Source organism: Talpa occidentalis, unplaced genomic scaffold (genome assembly GCF_014898055.3).
Source record: "Talpa occidentalis isolate TD23 unplaced genomic scaffold, MPIMG_talOcc4v2.1 talOcc4.5, whole genome shotgun sequence".
Taxonomy (NCBI): domain Eukaryota; kingdom Metazoa; phylum Chordata; class Mammalia; order Eulipotyphla; family Talpidae; genus Talpa; species Talpa occidentalis.
In genome coordinates this window covers 133246156-133263688 of record NW_023604861.1, presented here as the reverse complement: position 1 = coordinate 133263688, position 17533 = coordinate 133246156, and the positions used below count along the sequence as shown (strand labels likewise).

Here is a 17533-nt window from a genome sequence, read left to right as displayed (position 1 = left end):
GCGGATCAGAAGGAGCGTGGAGTTGGAAATCGGGCTAGCTGGGTTTTAAATCAGAGGTGAGCTGCTGGGCATGGCTGCTTTTGGGTCAAGTGGGGACCCCCCACCCCGCCTCACTGGATATGCATGGACACTGGAGTTGGTGATGTGACTGACACATCAGGGTGAGGTTCCACAATCTACCCCAAAGGTTGAGGGCCTGTCGTGACACAAATGACCAGAGTCTGGCGCAATTCTGGGGGCAGGGGTCCTGGATCCTGAAGCTCGGGGCAGCAGGCATACACCTCACTTTTCCAGGGCCTGCTGCTCCAGCTTCGTCACGGACCCCTCGCCCTCACTCTCAGGAGCGACGCTGACATGGCCCCACCAACTGACCTGGTCCCTCCAACTCGGGGAACCAGTCCCTGCTGTCCCCTCAGGCCACCATCGCCACATGTGGCTCCTCCCGGCACCGTGAGCTTTAAGCCCCTCAGCCAGGGGGTGCCTCAGCTGCAGCCTGCCCCCCTTGCAGTAGCCAGAGTCATGGTCTCCCAGTCTTGTCTGCTGCATGGGGGTCTCCCCACATGTCCAGCAGGAGAGGGGGCCAGAAATGGGCTTCAAACGAGGGTCTCAAGAAGTGTTGCCCCTGCCCTGGTCCTCCCGCCCTCTCTCCGGAGGGGTCACGGAGCATGTCGGGGCGCAGGACATGCACTGTTCTGGGACAGGTGCATTTCTAAGGTGAAGTGAAGCATGGCCTGTCCTGTGTTCAATGGATTTCACATTTGAGTCTTACTGGATCTTCCCCCCGGGAAGATCTCACCTGGGACAGGTATCGGGATTGTCTTTTACGAGAGAGGAGGCTGAGGTTCAGAGAGACACCCCATTTCACAAGGTCACAAAGTGATGACACCAAAACTTTAACTCACCCTGCCCACCTTGCTGCCCCATCTCTCCCCGCCCTCCGCTCGGGCCCCCACGTGCCTTGGCAGCACCCTGGGCACCCTCACCAGGGAGCTCATGATTGGGTTTCCCGCAGGGCTGAGAGTGAGCAGTAAGCCGAGGGCTGAGAGGTGACGGCTGCTCACCTGCGACCCCCGAAAATGAGGTGGGAGAAACCTTAGCAGGGCCCCTGTCCGATTTTGTATACCCGGGGAAAAATGAGACCAGACGGGGGGGAGACTTGTCTGAGATCACACAGGGAGCCAGTGGCGGGGCCAGCTGGTTCTCCCAATTCCCGCTGCAGCGTCCTTCCAGCGTGTCAGAAGGGAGAGAAGGCAGAGCCAAACTGCTGATTATTCTGGAAAGAAGCTACAGAGGCCCAGGGGGCAGATGACCTCTGCCATGTTGGTGAGAAGTGCAAGGACCTGCAGAACTAGACGAGGAGATTCCCTACAGATTCTGAGAGCCAGGAAGGCTTCAGGTTGGTGACATTTGAGCCAGATGTTGGTTAAGATGATCGGCTCTAGGACGGTCTGTCTTCCACGTAACTGGAACCTGACTGCCCGGGCATTGCACATGCTCCTTCAGACAGTGCACGGTGTGACATGCTGTGAGTACTTCCAGAACTAGCCACTCTGAGGGTTGCATGTACCCCCCTTGAGCTTCCCCCTTCTCATGGAAGTCATCTTGGAAGGCATGTGCTGAAGGCAGCGAGGCCTCTCTGGTCCTGGAGTCCTGACTTGGGCACAGGTGGAGAAACCCACCACCTGGACTGCAACCCCACAGCCCATGGCTCTTTGAGAAGGAACAAATTCCTTCATTCTTGGGAGCTGTGTACTATAGCTACGAACACTGGCCTGGCACAATCTTGAAGGACAGGTCGGTCTCCCGAGAGGAGATGGAAATAGCCAATTCCAGTTGGAAGGTCTGGATGGAGAAGCATGCAAACATCCATCCATTCAGTTGTTTTTTTCTGCAGCTATTTGCTGAGCCTTTGAGTGAACTCCAGCACCATGCTGGGGTCAGTTCCTGTCCTTAGGAAGCTGCTGGACTCGCTGGGCAGATCACCAACCAGGAACCAAGCACCTGCAGAGAAAAGGCACAAACCCAGCTGGGTGCAAATAAGAGGATTTAATAAGAGGATTTATCTCCTGAAGAAGGTGCTAATGGAGCTGTGGAGGGAGTGGGTGGCCAGGGTGAAGTTCAGGTTTAGAGGAAAAAAGGAAAGGATGCCAATGAGCCAGAATCTGCAGGACCTTTACTAGAGGGCTTGCCCTTGATCCTGCGGGCATGGGAGTCACCAAAGAACTTGGGCAGGGAGCTGACAAGTCAGATTAGCAGGTTTAAGTCTCTCTGTAGCCCCTGTGTGGTGGATGAGGTTGGAAACTAAAACTCAAGGGCACGTTTCTCAATCCCACCCCCCAGCACGAGAGTGTGTTGGCCGCTGTCTCTCACCTGGGTAATCACAACCTGGTCTGGTCTTGCTCCGCCAACCCATTCTCAAGAGGCCAGTGGGACCGATTCTTCTAGAGCATATCCAGCATCATGATACCTCCTCACCCCCAGGGAAAACCTCTGTGCTTCCTGCTGTCCTTCACTTAGGCAGTCCTTGTGCGGTCTGGACACAGGTCACCGGTTAACCTCACTCTTGACACATCTCACCACATCCTCTGTGAGTCAACAATCTCACGACGCCTCAAAAAGAGCATGCTGTCTTCTCCCTTCTTGCGATGTCTCGGCTTCAACTTGCTTCTCACCTCCTCAACACTCGCCCTTCTAATTCCATCCCTGCAAATCTTAATTTAGATGTCACTGCTATCTAGAAAACTTCTAGCCCCAAGGTAAGATGAGGTCCTCACTCCTGCAGCTGCATCTTAAGGTCCTGGTCTTGTTTTTGGTCTGTATCTGGCACATCACAGCAATATAAAGATGTAGCCAGAAAGGCTCTCTTGGTGACTGTCCCTAGTGCCTGGGGACAGTTTGTGACACATTTGCACAAGTATTAAATGCATATCACAGGCTATGTGGCTATGAAGAGGAGGACTAGGCCCAGGGTGGGGCTATTGGGATGGAGAGATGAGAAATGCCAAGGTCACGTGTCATGCTGACAGCTTGGCCACTGCTGGCATTAGGGTCTGGCTGCTCATCCCCTCTCTGTGGCACTCCCTGGCATGTGGCCAAGGACCTCTGACTTCCAGGGGTGTGCTCGGGGAAGGGGAGAGGAAGAACCCCTAATGCCATGTGCTAGATTGTAAAATCAGTGCCTCTTATGTGTGCTGCCCTGCCAACATTTGCATTCTAGATTTCCACTGTCTCTTTAAGCTTCTCTCTCCCACGGGCCAGAACACTCCTTGACGGCAAGGGCAGAAGCTTACTGAGGTCTCTGTCCCCAGCCACCAATAGAGTGTGGAACGCTACTGACCCCAGAGCTTCCTGAGCTCATCTGAACATAGCTGAGCATCAGTCCCTGCACTGTGAGACTTACTGTGAACTTCAGCTGACACCCACAGACACAAGTCATTGTTTCAAGGTGTGGAGCAGTGGGTATTTAAAGTGCTGGAACTGGGTTGTTGAGCACAGAGAAGTGTTCATTAGGTCTGATTTAGGGCAGTGTGTAAATATAGGTACACCTGGGAGATATTTTGGGTTTGGTTCCAGACAACCGCAGTAAAGCAATTATCTTAATAAGGTGAATCATATGAATTTTTTGGGTTCCCTGTGCACCTAAAAGTTATGTTTACATTATACTTTAGTCTGTTGCATGTGCAATCATCAAGAAACACTTTATTGTTAAAAAAATGCTAACCACCATCACAGGCTTTTGCAAAAAGTACCATATCTGTGAAACACAGTAAAAGCCAAATGCAGTAAAATGAGGGGTACCTGTCTGAACATTCTTCCTGTTTATGAGCAGCGTGCTGAGTGTCAGGAAGTGGGGTGTGGTCACAGTGCACTAACTCCTCTACTAACTGCCACGAAATCTGCTTGGCTTACCTGGTCAGGAGGTACCTCCTGCTTCCTTCACTGGGAGTCGCAGGCTGACAGAGAGCAGAGATTCTCAGGCCGCCATACTGACACTTGAGACGCACATGCTTCCTTGTCACGGGAATGGAGTCTGTGCTTTGAAGGACATTTAGTGGCACCCCTGGCCTCTGTCCACCAGATGCTGGTAGAACACACACCCCTCGTGATAGCGCCCGTCTGAGTGACATTTGGGGTCCACAGATCCAGGGCTCTGTCCTCCTCCGAGGGCACAGTGGCTGATGGACCCCCACCCCCCTGCGGAGGAGGGGTGGAAACTAGCATTGAGCGTGCACAGGAGGCTTCAGGGGCAGGACTGGGGGACGGGTAGCTTGGGAGGCTCACCTATCGGACAGACTGGCTCACATGACCACTGCTCACCACAAGGGAGGCTGGGAGAGGTGGCAGGGCCGTGTGTCTGGGAGGAAAGGGGGTGTGGTTTGGGGGAGTAACTAGTTCATCTCTTCCATGGGTTGGTAGGGTACTTTTATTTTCATTTTTTAAAAAGATTTATCTATGCATACAAGAACTGGGGTACAGGCCAGAGATGCGGGGGGGGGCGAGAGGATTCACCAGAGACAGAGTGGGGAGCAGAACAGGCAGACTGACTGAAATACACTGCTGAGGGGAGCAGCGGGCGAGACAGGAGAGGTCTGCTGTGTCATGTGGGTTGCTCCCTGGCCCGGGATCAAACTCCTGCTGCAGAGGCTGCGGACAGCTTCATAGGTTGTGCCTTAACCCCTTGTGCCACCAGGGAGGCCCCTTATTTTCATTCTTATAGATAAGAGAATGTGAATTTTTTTCTTAAATCACAGTACAGGTTAATCGGCCCCTCTCCCCCATCCAGCAACCCAGCCTCCTGGAAGCTGGCAGAGGCCCCTGGAAAGCCAGGAGACCAGCCCCACCCACGTCACACCTTGGCCCCGCCCCTCCCCGCGTTACCATGGCACCTGGGAGCGTCCTCCGGTCCAGAGGTGTCCTGGGCTCTGGGGGCGGGGCATCCTGCAGCGGGTAGACTTTTCCTCACATACCAACCCAGCAAGGAACACATCTGCAAAGGCCAGGAGGCCTCAGCGAGGGTGTGGGGAGATGTCGAGCAGGGTTCGCGTGGGGCTGTGGGTGCAGGGTGAACCTGGCAGGGGCAGGGAAGCTGGGGGGCTCTTCAGACTGGAACAGAGCGGGAGAGAGGGAGGAAAGAAGAGAGAGGGACACTGTGCAAGGTCAGGCTGGGGCGGCCACTTGGGCAAGGCCAAGGCCCCTCGTCCTCCCACGTGGCGGGTGCGGCGGGGGCTCTGGCCCTCTGCATGGACTGAATGAACACTAACCAACAGGACTGGTTCTCGAAGCTCCAGAGGAAAATGGCCGTTTGAACTCTGTCAGGAGGGCCCGTCTCCAACCCCGAGCAAACTTCTGGAAGCCCTCCACCGCCAATGTTTCATGTGGTGTACCGAGAATTAATTAGAAAAGAAAAAAAAATTCTCTCAAGTCAAAACACATATCTCCACAACCTATTAGCATGAAGATTAGCATTAAAGAAAGTTGGAAACTCTAACATTTTAAGCACAATTTATAAGTCTAATTTCCTGTGTGTCACTCTCAGATAATAAATGCTTTTCCTTCAAGTTGAAAAGTCTTAGTGGAAAGTGGGGGGTGGAGAAGAGGGGGCAAAAGAAAGAAAAAGTTAATTTAAGGCCTATTAGTTTATTTTTAGTTGCCCGAGATCTGAGGGTCTGAGAGCATTTCCCTTTTCTGATAGAACACGCCTTCCTGTGTAGCAAGGAAGTCCCCTGACCTCAGGCCTCCTCAAGGTGCTACTGATTTTTGACAGAATTCCTCAGGCAAGGGCTTTGAAAGAGGCTCAGCCAGGCCTGCACGGGGAGGGCGATGTGGGGTCTTGGGGGGACAAGGTTAATTGCTTGGAGCATTGGAGGATGGAGTTTTGGAGGCGAGGGATACCGGGGACCGGCAGGCCCGCTTCCTGTATTGCTCTGGAAGAAGTTTGTCGCCCACGGCTTCCATAATAAGACATTCCTGCTAATTTGCCAGGAGCTGAAAGGGATTTCTGTTTTTAGCTTTGGGTCTGTGGCAACTGTTTTGTTTTAAATGAAAATTAAATGGGGACATGAGGCTGGGGTTGGGGGGTGGGGAGGCAGAGACATAATTGAAGTGCATTACTGGTAATTACCTCGTTCTTTCTTTCACTCATCATGTTGACAGAGAAATCTATTACCCAGCAGCTCCGTTCCCACAAATTGCCCTTCCCTGAGGATTTGGGGAGGGGGTGGGCCATCGCGGTGCTGGAGGAAATCACTGCTTTGTTCCAGAAAGTGGGCCTCCAGCCATCCTCAGAGCGTAGCTCCAGCTGTCTTAGCCAGAGGGAGTGGGGACCCCCGAGGGAAGGTGGACAGGGTCACCTGGGGTCTTGTCCCAACCAGGGTCCATCATGCAGAGCCTTCTGGAGTGCGGAGTGGAAGGGTGGAGAGACAGGCCTGTCTCTCTCCAAAGAAGAGAGGTCGTTGGAGGGGAAAGTCGTTGAATCTCCAGCCCTGACCGGAAAGCGCTTGTATGTCCTCTCACTCTCTGAGTAAGAGATGAGGCCTGCCTGTGCCATCTCTCTTTACTCTGCAGCTCCCTGGGCCCTGCCTTCCGCATCCTCCCCAGTCTCTTCTCCCAGGGCTTGCCTTTGCCTCTCCGTTCACCTTCCTGCTTCATCTCCACCGATCGCCCTCCATTCCTCTCACCGCTGGCTCTCCGTGGCTTCCCCTTGTTTTTCCTTCAGCCCCACTCACCCACTGACGTCCCCCTCTGTCCTTCCAAACCGTCCTTAGACTGAGAGAGTTGGACACCGCACAAGCCTCCATTTTCACTTAGTAAACATTCCTGGGCTGCCCCTATGTGCCGGCAATTGCACCGGACGCCCTACATACATCACCTAGTTTAAACCTTCCAAACGCTCCTCTTGTGGATAATGGCGCCTCCGTTTCTGCAGGTTGCAAGCAGAAGACCTGGCAGGTGGCGGAGCTGATGTTCTTACCACCAGGCAGCATGAAACAGGTAGGATTTTTGCTGTGTTGCTTTCCACGTCAAAGCCCTTTTGTTGAAGGATGATCTGGTTCCGCCAAGATTCAAAACAATGTTTCCTGCCTTCTCCTATCAGAATCCTTCTTCAAAGGAGGACCCTCCTGAGGTCTTGTCGCTTCAGCTCTTTGTGTCTCCTCCCTCCCCCAGATCCCTCCACAGCTGGAAAACAAGAGGAGATACATGGCCCTGGAAGGGGGCTTGGGAGGCCCCTCAAGCTCCCAGCCCCGCCTATCATGGCCACAGGTCTGTGGTCTGGGCTGAGTAGCTGGACATCAGGCTACTCCCAGACCCAAAGTTTGCCTTCCAGTTGCACGTGGGATTGAACTCGGGGAAGAAAGACCCGCTGTGGTTAAGGAATGGCTCCCTCAGGGGAGATGACTGACTTTGTTCTAATGAGTGTAGACCGAGAGGTCACGTTCACAAGACCATCATGGCTGGAGAGGCGAGAGGGGACACTGTGTCCAATCCGACAGCGCTAGTGGAGAAACACGGACCAAGAGACGGGCAGCCCAGAACCACACAGCAAGTGCCCACGTCTCCCTGGGAGGCTCCATTTTTCGCCACCGCGCTCTCTCTGGCAACCAGGTTTGTATCAAACCCCAAAACTCACAGGATGGAAAACCCTCAACTGTCTCTGCTTGAGCTTATTTCTTAGAAATTCATGAACACAAACTTCAGTTTTTGCAAAATGAATACTTCAAATCCAAACATCCTTTGTTCCATTTGATACTGGAAGAATAATTTTAGGGATTTCAAGATCTTGCTTAACAAGCTTTACATCTTGATGAAATGCTGATTTTCATATTGTTCGCAAACCGCACAGTTGCAGAAGCCAACGCCAAATGAAAGCAGGGTATTTCCAAGGAAAAAACTATTAACATGTGCAGCCACGGTGACAAGGCCGATGGTGAAGAGAGGGGTTCGCCACGCAGCAGATTCTCTGTCTTCCTGGAAAGGCCGCGGGCTTGGGGACAGACGCTCAGCCTGTGGTTCAGCGCTCAGGGCTTGGCTCATCTCCTGCTCTGTGACCCCAAGGGCAGGCCAGCCCACGGCTCTGAGCCCCAGCATCCTCACATGTGAAATGGACTCGCTCAAGCCTGCTTTGCCAGGTCATGTATGCAGGTTGACAGGTATGTGAGTTGCTTGGCTGAGCTAAGCCACCTCACACAATTACTGAAAATGATAAGTCACCTGGGCTGGCGGCCAGGATTGTGGCCTCCTCAGGGACAGTGACGAGGGCCTTGAGAAAGCGACGTGTCTCTCAGATAGCTATGGCTGTCCAGTCAGTTGGAGCTGTCATTGCCATCTTTGCTTTAGGTCAAAGGTCAAAGGGGAGGAGCTTGGAGGCATCACAGTTGGAGCGGGAGTCAGGGGATGGGGTTCCGTGACTGACCGTTACACTGTGGGCAGGTCCCCATCCTTCCTGGGCCTTGGGTTTCTCATGTGAACCTGGAGTTAGAGGGTCAGAAATTGTGTCTGACACACCTGGCAGGTAGGTGAGCAATTGACAAGGCCTGGCATGGAGTAAATGTATTTAAAATGAATGAATTAGCAATGACTCTCCTGGTCAGGATGGGAGGCTTAGCAAGGTCCACTAAGCAAGGTTGGGGTGGGGCAAGTGCTTTGCATGCGACCCCGGGCTAGACCCACTCCAAACTCTTGCCTGAGAAGGGTGACGTCAGATTCTGTGTCCACACATCCCCCGACTGAAGAAGGACCCATCTCTTCCAATCTGATTCACCTCATGGCTGCTGCAGACAGTTGCACTGATCAACCTTCGGGGGCACCCTCCCCACTGCCCGCAGGCTGCATAACACCTCTGGAGCTGTGCAGCCCTGTGGCACTGGTGGGGAGACAGCACCATGGAACTGAAAGATCATTGACCTGGGACACCTGCCTGCTAGGTCCCTGAATCTGGATCGGCCCCCAAATCCCTATGAGGCATGTTCATATCATATCCTTCCCTCACTGGACAGAGGCTACTTTATTCATGTTCAAATCCACTGGCTCCTAAGGGGTCTCCTTCAGCCTTGTCAGCAGCTCTCAGGAATCCAAGCATTTGGATCTTATGAGGGTTGTTTATTTTGCCCCATGGACAGGCCCCTCATTTGGGCAACTGGAGTTCGTTTCTGAGCTGCTGCAGCATCAAGGTGACCCTGCAGACCAGGAGGATTAGGAGTGGTGACTGCCCGGCAAGGGGCAGTGCCCCCCACCAGCCTTGAGGCTCTAGGGCTCCAGACCAGGCCCCTTCACCCCTCTTAGGAGCCCTCACGTGGCAGTGCCTTCGGACACCCCTGTGGAGGGGGCCCCCACCTTCCTCTCCTGCCTTGAGGGGTGAGTCCAGGTCCCTCCTCTGTTCCTGTGCACAGCGCTGCAGACTCCACAGTGATTTTCTGCACAGCCCTGCTGTGCCTTCCCTGTGGACTTGGTGCAAGCCAACCCTCCTGCCACCTCGGGATATCTCGGGCCAGTTCCAGACCTCCACCATAAAGCGGACATCACAATAAAGCGAGTGTCATGAGTGCCTGGGTTTCCCAGTGGGTATAAAAGTCACTTTTACTAGGCTGCTCTCATGGCAGCGTGCAATAGCATCACGCCTAAAAAAACACCGTACCTTAATTAAAAAATACTTTATTACCAAAAATTGCTTGCCATCAGCTGAGCCTTTAGCAAGAGGCACTTTTCTCCACAAACCTTCAATTAAAAAAAAATAAAAAGCCAATCCCCTGCGGTATCTGTGAAGCACAGTAGGCCAACCCGCTTCCTCCCTCTTCCAACGCATCCTCCAAGTCCCTCTTGAGCAAAACCATCTCAGGATGCACGACTCCCTCCCTCCCAGAGATAACTGCTCCCCCTCTCCTCTGTGTGGCTCTGCTTCTATTTCAGGGCTCGCCTGCCAGCACTTAGCTCGCCCTCCAAGGCATCTCTCCCCCCAATCCAGGCGCCTTTTCTGTCAAGGGTAGGTATGTGCATACGACAAGCACAGGTCCGGTCTGCAGCCCTGACCACGTGCTGGGGCCTTGCTGAGCATGAAGTGGATACCAAAGTCCTCTCCGTTTTATAGAGGAGGAAACGGAAGCCAAGGTCACAGCCAGTCACAACGGAGTGTCTGCGGGAGGCCGGCTGCCTTCCTGTTTCTCCTCCAGCCGCCCTGGTCCCCAGACGCGGACGTCGGCGGCCGTGACTGCCCTGAAGCAGCGTCCAGGTGTCCCGGTGGCCACGGCTCCGGAGATGGGCAGCCGGGAAGGGTGTGAGTGAGACCAGCGAGACTGAGGGAGGGGGCCGTGTCAGGGAGACTGGCTGGTGGTGCATTGAAATACATTCCTTCCACAGCGATTTATCTTTCCTGCATTTTGTGTGTGTGTGTGTGTGTGTGAGCGTGTGGCAGGTGTTAAAACTAGCTTTCAAGCTCTGTTAATGAATGCCAGAGTGATTATGTTGCTCTCCCCATCAATTATGCAGAAAATCAGGTAACCAGACTATTTACTTTATGTAATAGATGTGTGGGCTTCTTGTTCACTCTCTGAAGGAACATTCCTGAAAGGGTCATTTTTTATTTCCTGAGATGCCTTTTTTCCTAATTGCTTGAAGGTTTGAAAATTGCTCCCTTTCTCCCTTTTTCATTCTGTGCAAATGTATTTCCTCACATCACGTTTCCCCGACACCTCGGTCCCCTGGAGAAGCAGGGCCGTCCTCCAGCCTCCCACGTGCCTTCTGTCTCTCCAGGAAAGCCTCCGAGACTCGAAACCGAGTTGGAAGAAATACAGCTCCTTCGGTTTTTCTCTTTTGTAAACGCATTTGGCAAAAAGAACTGAGGAGAACCTGAGGCTGGGTTTCTGGTTGCAGATCTGCCTTGAGTTTGCTGAGCAGAGCTGAGGCCCCTTCTCTTTCCCATGGTGTGATAGCAACTGCCTCTCTAAGGTGGAGTGAGGGTCTGTGGCTGGAAGGTTCTGGAACCTTAGTTGACCCTGAGGAGCTCTTTCTTCCAGAGCTCCAGTTTGCCTAATGAGCTAGACAAGACCCACCTGGAAAGTGCTAGAAACAAGGACTCTGGTACTCAGAGGCTTGGCCCAGATGGCTTTTTGGTCCTGCTGAGCAACAGCTCCCGGCTGGGTGTGGTCTCGGGCCTTTCGTCCTGAGAAGTTAGCACTACCCCGTGCTGCCTGCCTGGCGCCTCCAGGCCTCATGCTCACCCAGCCCCGAGGCTGGTTCCCTGAGGGCAGACCCTCTTCTTGGCTCTTCTGCCTCTCCTCTTGGGCGGGTGTCAAGTGTCTGAACCCAGCACACCCTCGACTTGCCTTGGGATGCCACCGGGTCACCCTACAAAGACAAAAGTTGAGAGTGAGACTTCGTCAAGGTGACTTCATCTTTACAATGCTCAGCTCTCTGATGCAAAGGGGCAAGCTAGCCAAGTGGAGGTTTTCCACACTGGTGTCCCTTTTGTCATCTTTGGCTTGTATTTCCCTCTCAAGAAAGATCATCCTCGGCTGTGCCCAGCGGGAAGCGACTTAGCACACAGCAAGCCCATGAACTTGACCAGCCCCACCTGGCTCACAGGTCACCCATATAACTGTTCTTTCCTTCCCAAATTGGGGCGCGCTCCAGATTCCAGGGGACAGTGGGACAGTGACTGCCCCACACTCAACCTCCTGCCAACCAGCAAGCAAGCACTGGGCTGTTTCATGAGCAAGAGATAAATTTCTATTGTAGCAAGACAGCGACATTGTTCCAGCAACCAGCGTCCACCTAGCTAGTGCTCTGCGGCCCCCTCACTCACCATGGGTAACTGCTGTGACCTTGCTCTCCCAGTAGACCAGGAGCTCTTGGAGAGACAGTCCTGAGTCTGATTTGTCTTTAGACTCTGATTGTTCGCATTGTGCTGAACATTTGTTGGCAGAATGGACGAGTGGGGAAAGATGCTGGCTATTTAAAAATGTGACCAGAAAGAGAAGTTGAGTGTGTTGACATTTTTTTCCCATCAAAGTGGGACTAAGAAACCTAGACACATTCCTGAAGTTGGTGATTGGAGATCGATCTATCTATCTATCTATCTATCTATCTATCTATCTATCTATCTATCTATCTATCCATCCATCCATCCATCCATCCATCTATCCATCCATCCATCTATCCATCCATCCATCCATCTATCTATTGATTTGGGGCTATATATCTTAATTTGGGGGTACATAGCAAGGTATCACAGAAGATGTGTGGGGAGTTTTTGTTGATGGCAAAGAGGGTATGTTGTGAGGATGGGGCAGGAGGAGTGAGAGGAGGCATGGGAAATTGTATGAAAGAACATGGAGGCAAATAGAAGAGAGGCGTGCCAACCTTGATGGAACACTGTGAGCTGCCCTTTCTTATCTTTTCCCACTACAGTTTCACCCCAAGGTGATTTTATTCGAAACCCCATAAACTGAAAGCAGCACTTGCCCGTGGTCAGTTGTCAGGGAGCCCAGACAACTGGGCTGCTTTACCACAGCGAGGGGAGTGACCCCCATCTCCTCTTGTTGGTAGCCCTCTGCTCCCCAGAAGCGAGCAGATGAACATGGCCAGAGGAACACCAGGTCTGGAGTGGTGATACCCTGGGTTGTTGCCAGAAACGAGGTGTGGGGCCGGGTCAAGGGGAGGAGACATGGTCCCGACTGCAGGGACCTTTGGAAAGACCTAATTTGGGGAAACAGCAAGAAAGGAGCAAGGAGGTAAGAGCTGTCTACAGCCTTACTGTGCTCACCCCATAATTCAGCCTCTGGGTATAATGTCCCCATGTAAATGAGGAGGAAAAACTGCTTCCATGAAATCTTTTTGTAGAATGAGATAAGCATAAAGCTCTCTCCAGAGCCAAGCACACCCCACGGATGCTTTTGGTGAAAGGTCCTCCCTCTACACTCTTTGTGTTGGGAATAAAGAGGTTAATTCCCTTCCGCACCATTCATCTTTGCTACTCAGGCTGTAAGTGGAAGGTGGAAATGGATGTCTTTTGGTAATTTAGTCATTGCTTCTTTCATTGGATAAATCTTTACTGAGCACCTACTCTAGCCGTGTGCTGCATGAAGAGTGATGGGTCAACCAGGGATGGCAGAGATAAGGGTGGTCCCCAAATTCTTATTGCCTAGTGAGGTCATAACCGTCCTGACTTCTTGCCTCCTTGCCTTGCACTCGCCCAAAGACAAGATCGCCTGAGGACATGTTTCTCACTCAGCACACTTCCTGTGGCAAGTGACACATGACTATATATGCTATGTCCTGTCCTGGTATAATAGGAGTCCCCCCATTGCTCCCAGGTGAGGGGTGCAGCCACTCTGCTGCACCCCAGAGCTAGACAGCCAAACCCAGTGTAGGGTAGGTTCTCGGGAACTGGCTGGGTTTGCGTTTTTGAATTTCATGGTGGTTTTGAAGACAAGCAAGCCAGGTTTGAATCTGGCCAGCGCCATTCAGGTTTTTGAGACACATAGGGCTTTGCGAATGGACCAATCAAGTTTGAACATGGCCTCCTGGGACCAGGAATGCAGTAGAGACAAGACAACCTTTCGGTGTAGACAGAGAGACTCTCCAGGCAGTCCCAGTGATAAATATAGATTCAGGAATCTCCATAATTGTAGCAAGCTTGTCCAGGAGGGCTTCCCAGAAAGGAGGGGATGTAAGGGCTGGCTTTAGACAGTGTCCAGAGAAGGCCTCTCTGGAAAGGAACATTTGAGCCGAGATGTGACGGATGGGGAGAGGGCCATGCAGAGCTGGGAGAAAGCAGCCCCAGAGGACACCAAAGCCATCAGGGACCCCAGCCATGGAGCTTCAGCTACTTGTGCTTGAGACAGAGGCATTTTGGGACAAGGCCCCCAAGCAAAGACGAAGAGCAAGCAGCCTCTGGGCCACAGGAAATCACAAGCTCTGATTCCAGCATCTGTCCTCATCATTCCGGATGCTTGACAGCTATTTCCTCCCCACCCCAGGCCCTGCCTCCAAGTGCAGAAATCTCGGAGCAGGCCAATGAAATTGATTTAGTGTTGAGGTGCGCTCTCTTCCCAGCCTGGGGCAGGGGAGATTTACGGCTCCTGGAAGGCCACCCCTCCCCGCTTCCTGTAAATCTCCCACCACATTTTGGGCGGCGGGAGCTATTTGGGTAACCTTTATCTGAACCAGAACTTCCTCGCCAGGAACTTCAGAGGGTACCTCCAGGAAGGACAGGAGAACCCCAGGGGCCAACTTGTTTTGGGGAGGATTCCAGGCTGCTGAGGACAGCTGCGCCGCAGGCATCAGCGGAGAACAGAGTTCTTTGATGCTGCACTGCCTTTGTGGGGATGGCACAAGCCCCCAAAGGAGCATTTAGGGTTTATGGAGGGCGTGTGGATAAGCAGCATGCTATTAAGCCTGAATGTCGGGCCCCTGGAAATAAAAAGGACCGAGGGACTCATCCAAAGCCAGACGCTCATGGCTGTGAGGGAAGTTGTGTGTCCCAGACAAGCAGCGGCGCTCAGCCGCTCGTACAGATGTTACGTTACATTATATGTCAGTGTGTTCTTGGTCTGTCTCCCTGCCTGGAATCTCATCTCTTTGAGGCCACGTCTTTGATGATCTCCAGACACAATCCCAGCATCTAGAACCACACCCAGCTTAGAGTTAGCACTCAGTAAGTCATTGGTGAGTGAATAAGTAATTCTGGATACATTCTGGCTCCACCCTGTGTGACCTTTGCCAAGTCATTACCCCTCCAAGCCTCAGTTTCCCCCTTGGAATATTGGGGCTAAACCTCCATCAATCTAAATATTAAAGAAACTGCTGCTTGCTTATAATCTCCCTTCTCTTTCTTCCTTGTTGACTGGTGGTGAAGACTGAAAGTGAGTGCACAGTGCCTTGCAATCAGCGGCTCTGGGCCCCCCAGGTTTGGGGTATTTCTCTTTCAGTGGGAGTCATCATATAGGGTAAGTCACTTAATTGTGTATTTCTTTGTGTTCTAGGACAGCGTCTGCTCCTGAGCCGTTGTCATGCAACACTTCCTCCAGGAAGCCTTCCAGGGCCAGCTTTTTCTTTGACACAGAGGAAGCTGGGCCCAGGCCCCCAGAATGCCCATGCACCCCTCTCTCAGCATGCTGTCCCTTCTTTCATTGCCACCTCATTAGAGACAGGCCTGCTCTGGTCCTCAACCTCTTTCGAAGAGTGAGGGGACGCAAGGCGTGGGGAGCTGGCCCAACCTCCCCTGGTTCCGCGGTGACATTTATTCTGAGCAGGCTAGCTAGTGGTTGCCATCTCTGGCCAGAAGCAGCAAACTGAAATGGCTTCAGTAAACAGCCGGTGGAGCAAACCCTGGCCTCATTAAAGCACAATTAGGGTCTCTGCTCTGCCTCGGAGTCCCTCCGCTTGGGACCCAGGACTGTTTATTTGAATAAGACTGTGCCCGAGGCTGGGGGGGGGACAGAGGTGGAGGTGGAGGTCAGGCGGCGGGCGTTGGATCTTTCTGTCATTCTGGACACTTTAATAATGGGAAAGCCTTTGACCTGAACCCTCCCGGATCCCTGGATTCCAGAACCCAAATCGCTCTGGGGCAGCAGTTTTGAATCTCCCTCCAACTCCTAATTAAGTGGGATAAAGCACATGTAGCCCAGCGGGCCCCGTGCAGCAGGACCCCCCAGCGGTGAACACCTCACCCAGTTTGGTCGGACATCACCCCCAAGGGCACCAGGAGAAGACTCGTTTCCCCACAGTTCTTGTTCAGGCTGCGCACGGCACGGTGGCTTTCATCTGTCCGGTATTTTTTCCGATTGTAGAGCAAATAAGCACAGGAATGACCAGATCCCTTCCAGTAGGACTGACCTTTCGGGTTGTCACACTATTTCTTGCAGCATTCCTTCCCGGACCCCGCTCAGCCCAATTCCTCCCCAAGCCTGGTTCCCCGCAGCCTTTTGTGCTTCTTTGAACTAATGTTTTTCTTAGGGCTTTGCCTCTTAAAAGTACTCTTTTCCCATAGCATTTCTTGTTCAAGCCCCCCGAGAATCATGTCAAGTCAGCATTATTAGTTTTCTCATTTTAGACATGAGAAAAGTGAGGGGTGAAGAGGTTAGGGGATTTGCCCACTGTCTTCAAGCCCAACAGGTAATCCACCGACTCACAACCACTTCTGGGGCATCGGCGATGTGTGAGCACTTGGATACAGAGCAAATGCACAGTCTCTGCCCTCCAGGCCTGGTAACCTGGTAACCAGGTGCTTAATAGGGCTGAGGACCTGTGGGTCCAAAACACTTCCGTGGGATAGTCCTGAAGCTGCCAGCTGAGAGTGACCAGTCGGCTCGATGATCCGGCCGATGCTGAGAGGCTTGGCGCTCCTCCAGCTTCTCACTGCTGGAGAAGGAGGGGTCTGCTGTGAATGTTAATCTGTGCGCTCGGCTCCTGCACTTTCAGGGCCAGGGAACAGAACAGGGCTGGTTCTACCTACTCTTCTGAAGCTACGTCTCAACCTTGGGCATGCCAAGCCTCTACAAAGGGCAGAGAGCCGAGCCGTGGCTGGAGAGGACCCCAGGGCTCCCCTGTTAGCCCACTGAAGGGTCCAAATGGGCTAATAATGGATAAATGGACACTGTCATGGTTACCAGGTCCATCCTGTTCTAGGTGAAAAGTGAGCCTGTTTCCAGGAAACTTTAAGGATTGTGTACTGGTCACTACTGCAGAGATCTAGATAATATGGCTGCAAGGTTAATTGAAGATTAGCAGAAAACTTTTTTTGCTTATGGATAAAAAATCTGAGTCTGAAAGGGCGTTTGTTCAAGCTGGTAGGACATAATCTAGAATGTGTCATAATATGTGATTGAAGACTGCCCTTGGGCAGCAAGGTGGAAGCCGTCCATAGCTCTGCCACAACCTGCTGCCTAACCTAGAGCAGCTCACGCACCACTTGCTAGGCCCCAGTTTCCTTGTCTGCAGAATGGATATGATCTCCATCATCCACTAGTCCTAAAGTGAGCCTGGATTCTCTATTATACAGGCAAAGATTAGGTGGCATTGGGTGATCATATGCCCATTTAATTAGTCATGAATTCTGCTAGAAGTATGAACTATATTTTCTCTCTTAGGTGATCAGAGAAAAGGACCTCCTTGTAATGGGGTGCTGAATTTAAAGGAGTCTGCTGGTGATGCCTTGTGACATAGACTAGCTTCTGGGCAATACTGGCCTCTTAATGAACTGGCTGAATGAGCTGAGTTGCAGGTATTGATACTGAGGGGGCCTGTGCGTTGATGGATGTCAACTGGTCGGGTGTACGTGGGTCAGTGGGAACTGGTAGTGAAGAAATGAATGTTCAGATGAATGAGTGATGGGGGGGTATGCACAAGAGGCTCATGGGCATTTTCTCAGAGGACTTCCTAAGGCCCAGGCTCAGGGCAGCCGAGGTAGACCAGCAAGCCAAGCCCTATCACCACCTAAAGTCTCCCCTGCCATGCTCATGTCCTACAGAGCAGAGGCCTCTCCTGTCAGCAATCAGGGGATGTGCGACCTAGTGGAGGGTGTGTGCTGGAGGGAGTGCCT

At 52.5% G+C, this 17533-nt stretch overlaps 3 long non-coding RNA genes across 4 annotated transcripts; 1 reads left to right on the top strand and 2 right to left on the bottom strand.

Moving 5' to 3' along the window:
- Positions 1-1913: 1913 nt before the first annotated feature.
- On the bottom strand, positions 1914-3923 carry LOC129146865 (uncharacterized). The gene is made up of 3 exons (XR_008554167.1): positions 3910-3923; positions 2371-2711; positions 1914-2001 (listed from the first exon to the last, which is right to left on the bottom strand). It is a non-coding gene; the product is annotated as an uncharacterized LOC129146865 (long non-coding RNA).
- Positions 3924-4853: 930 nt separating this feature from the next.
- On the bottom strand, positions 4854-8335 carry LOC119259541 (uncharacterized). Its single transcript, XR_005128490.2, has 3 exons — positions 6122-8335; positions 5262-5355; positions 4854-4987 (listed from the first exon to the last, which is right to left on the bottom strand). It is a non-coding gene; the product is annotated as an uncharacterized LOC119259541 (long non-coding RNA).
- On the top strand, positions 8320-10747 carry LOC119259539 (uncharacterized). 2 transcript variants are annotated; one of them, XR_005128489.2, is made up of 4 exons: positions 8320-8509; positions 9117-9351; positions 9904-9976; positions 10082-10747. It is a non-coding gene; the product is annotated as an uncharacterized LOC119259539 (long non-coding RNA). The 2 variants fall into 2 exon arrangements; XR_005128488.2 differs by lacking the exon at positions 9117-9351.
- The last annotated feature ends 6786 nt before the right edge of the window (positions 10748-17533 follow it).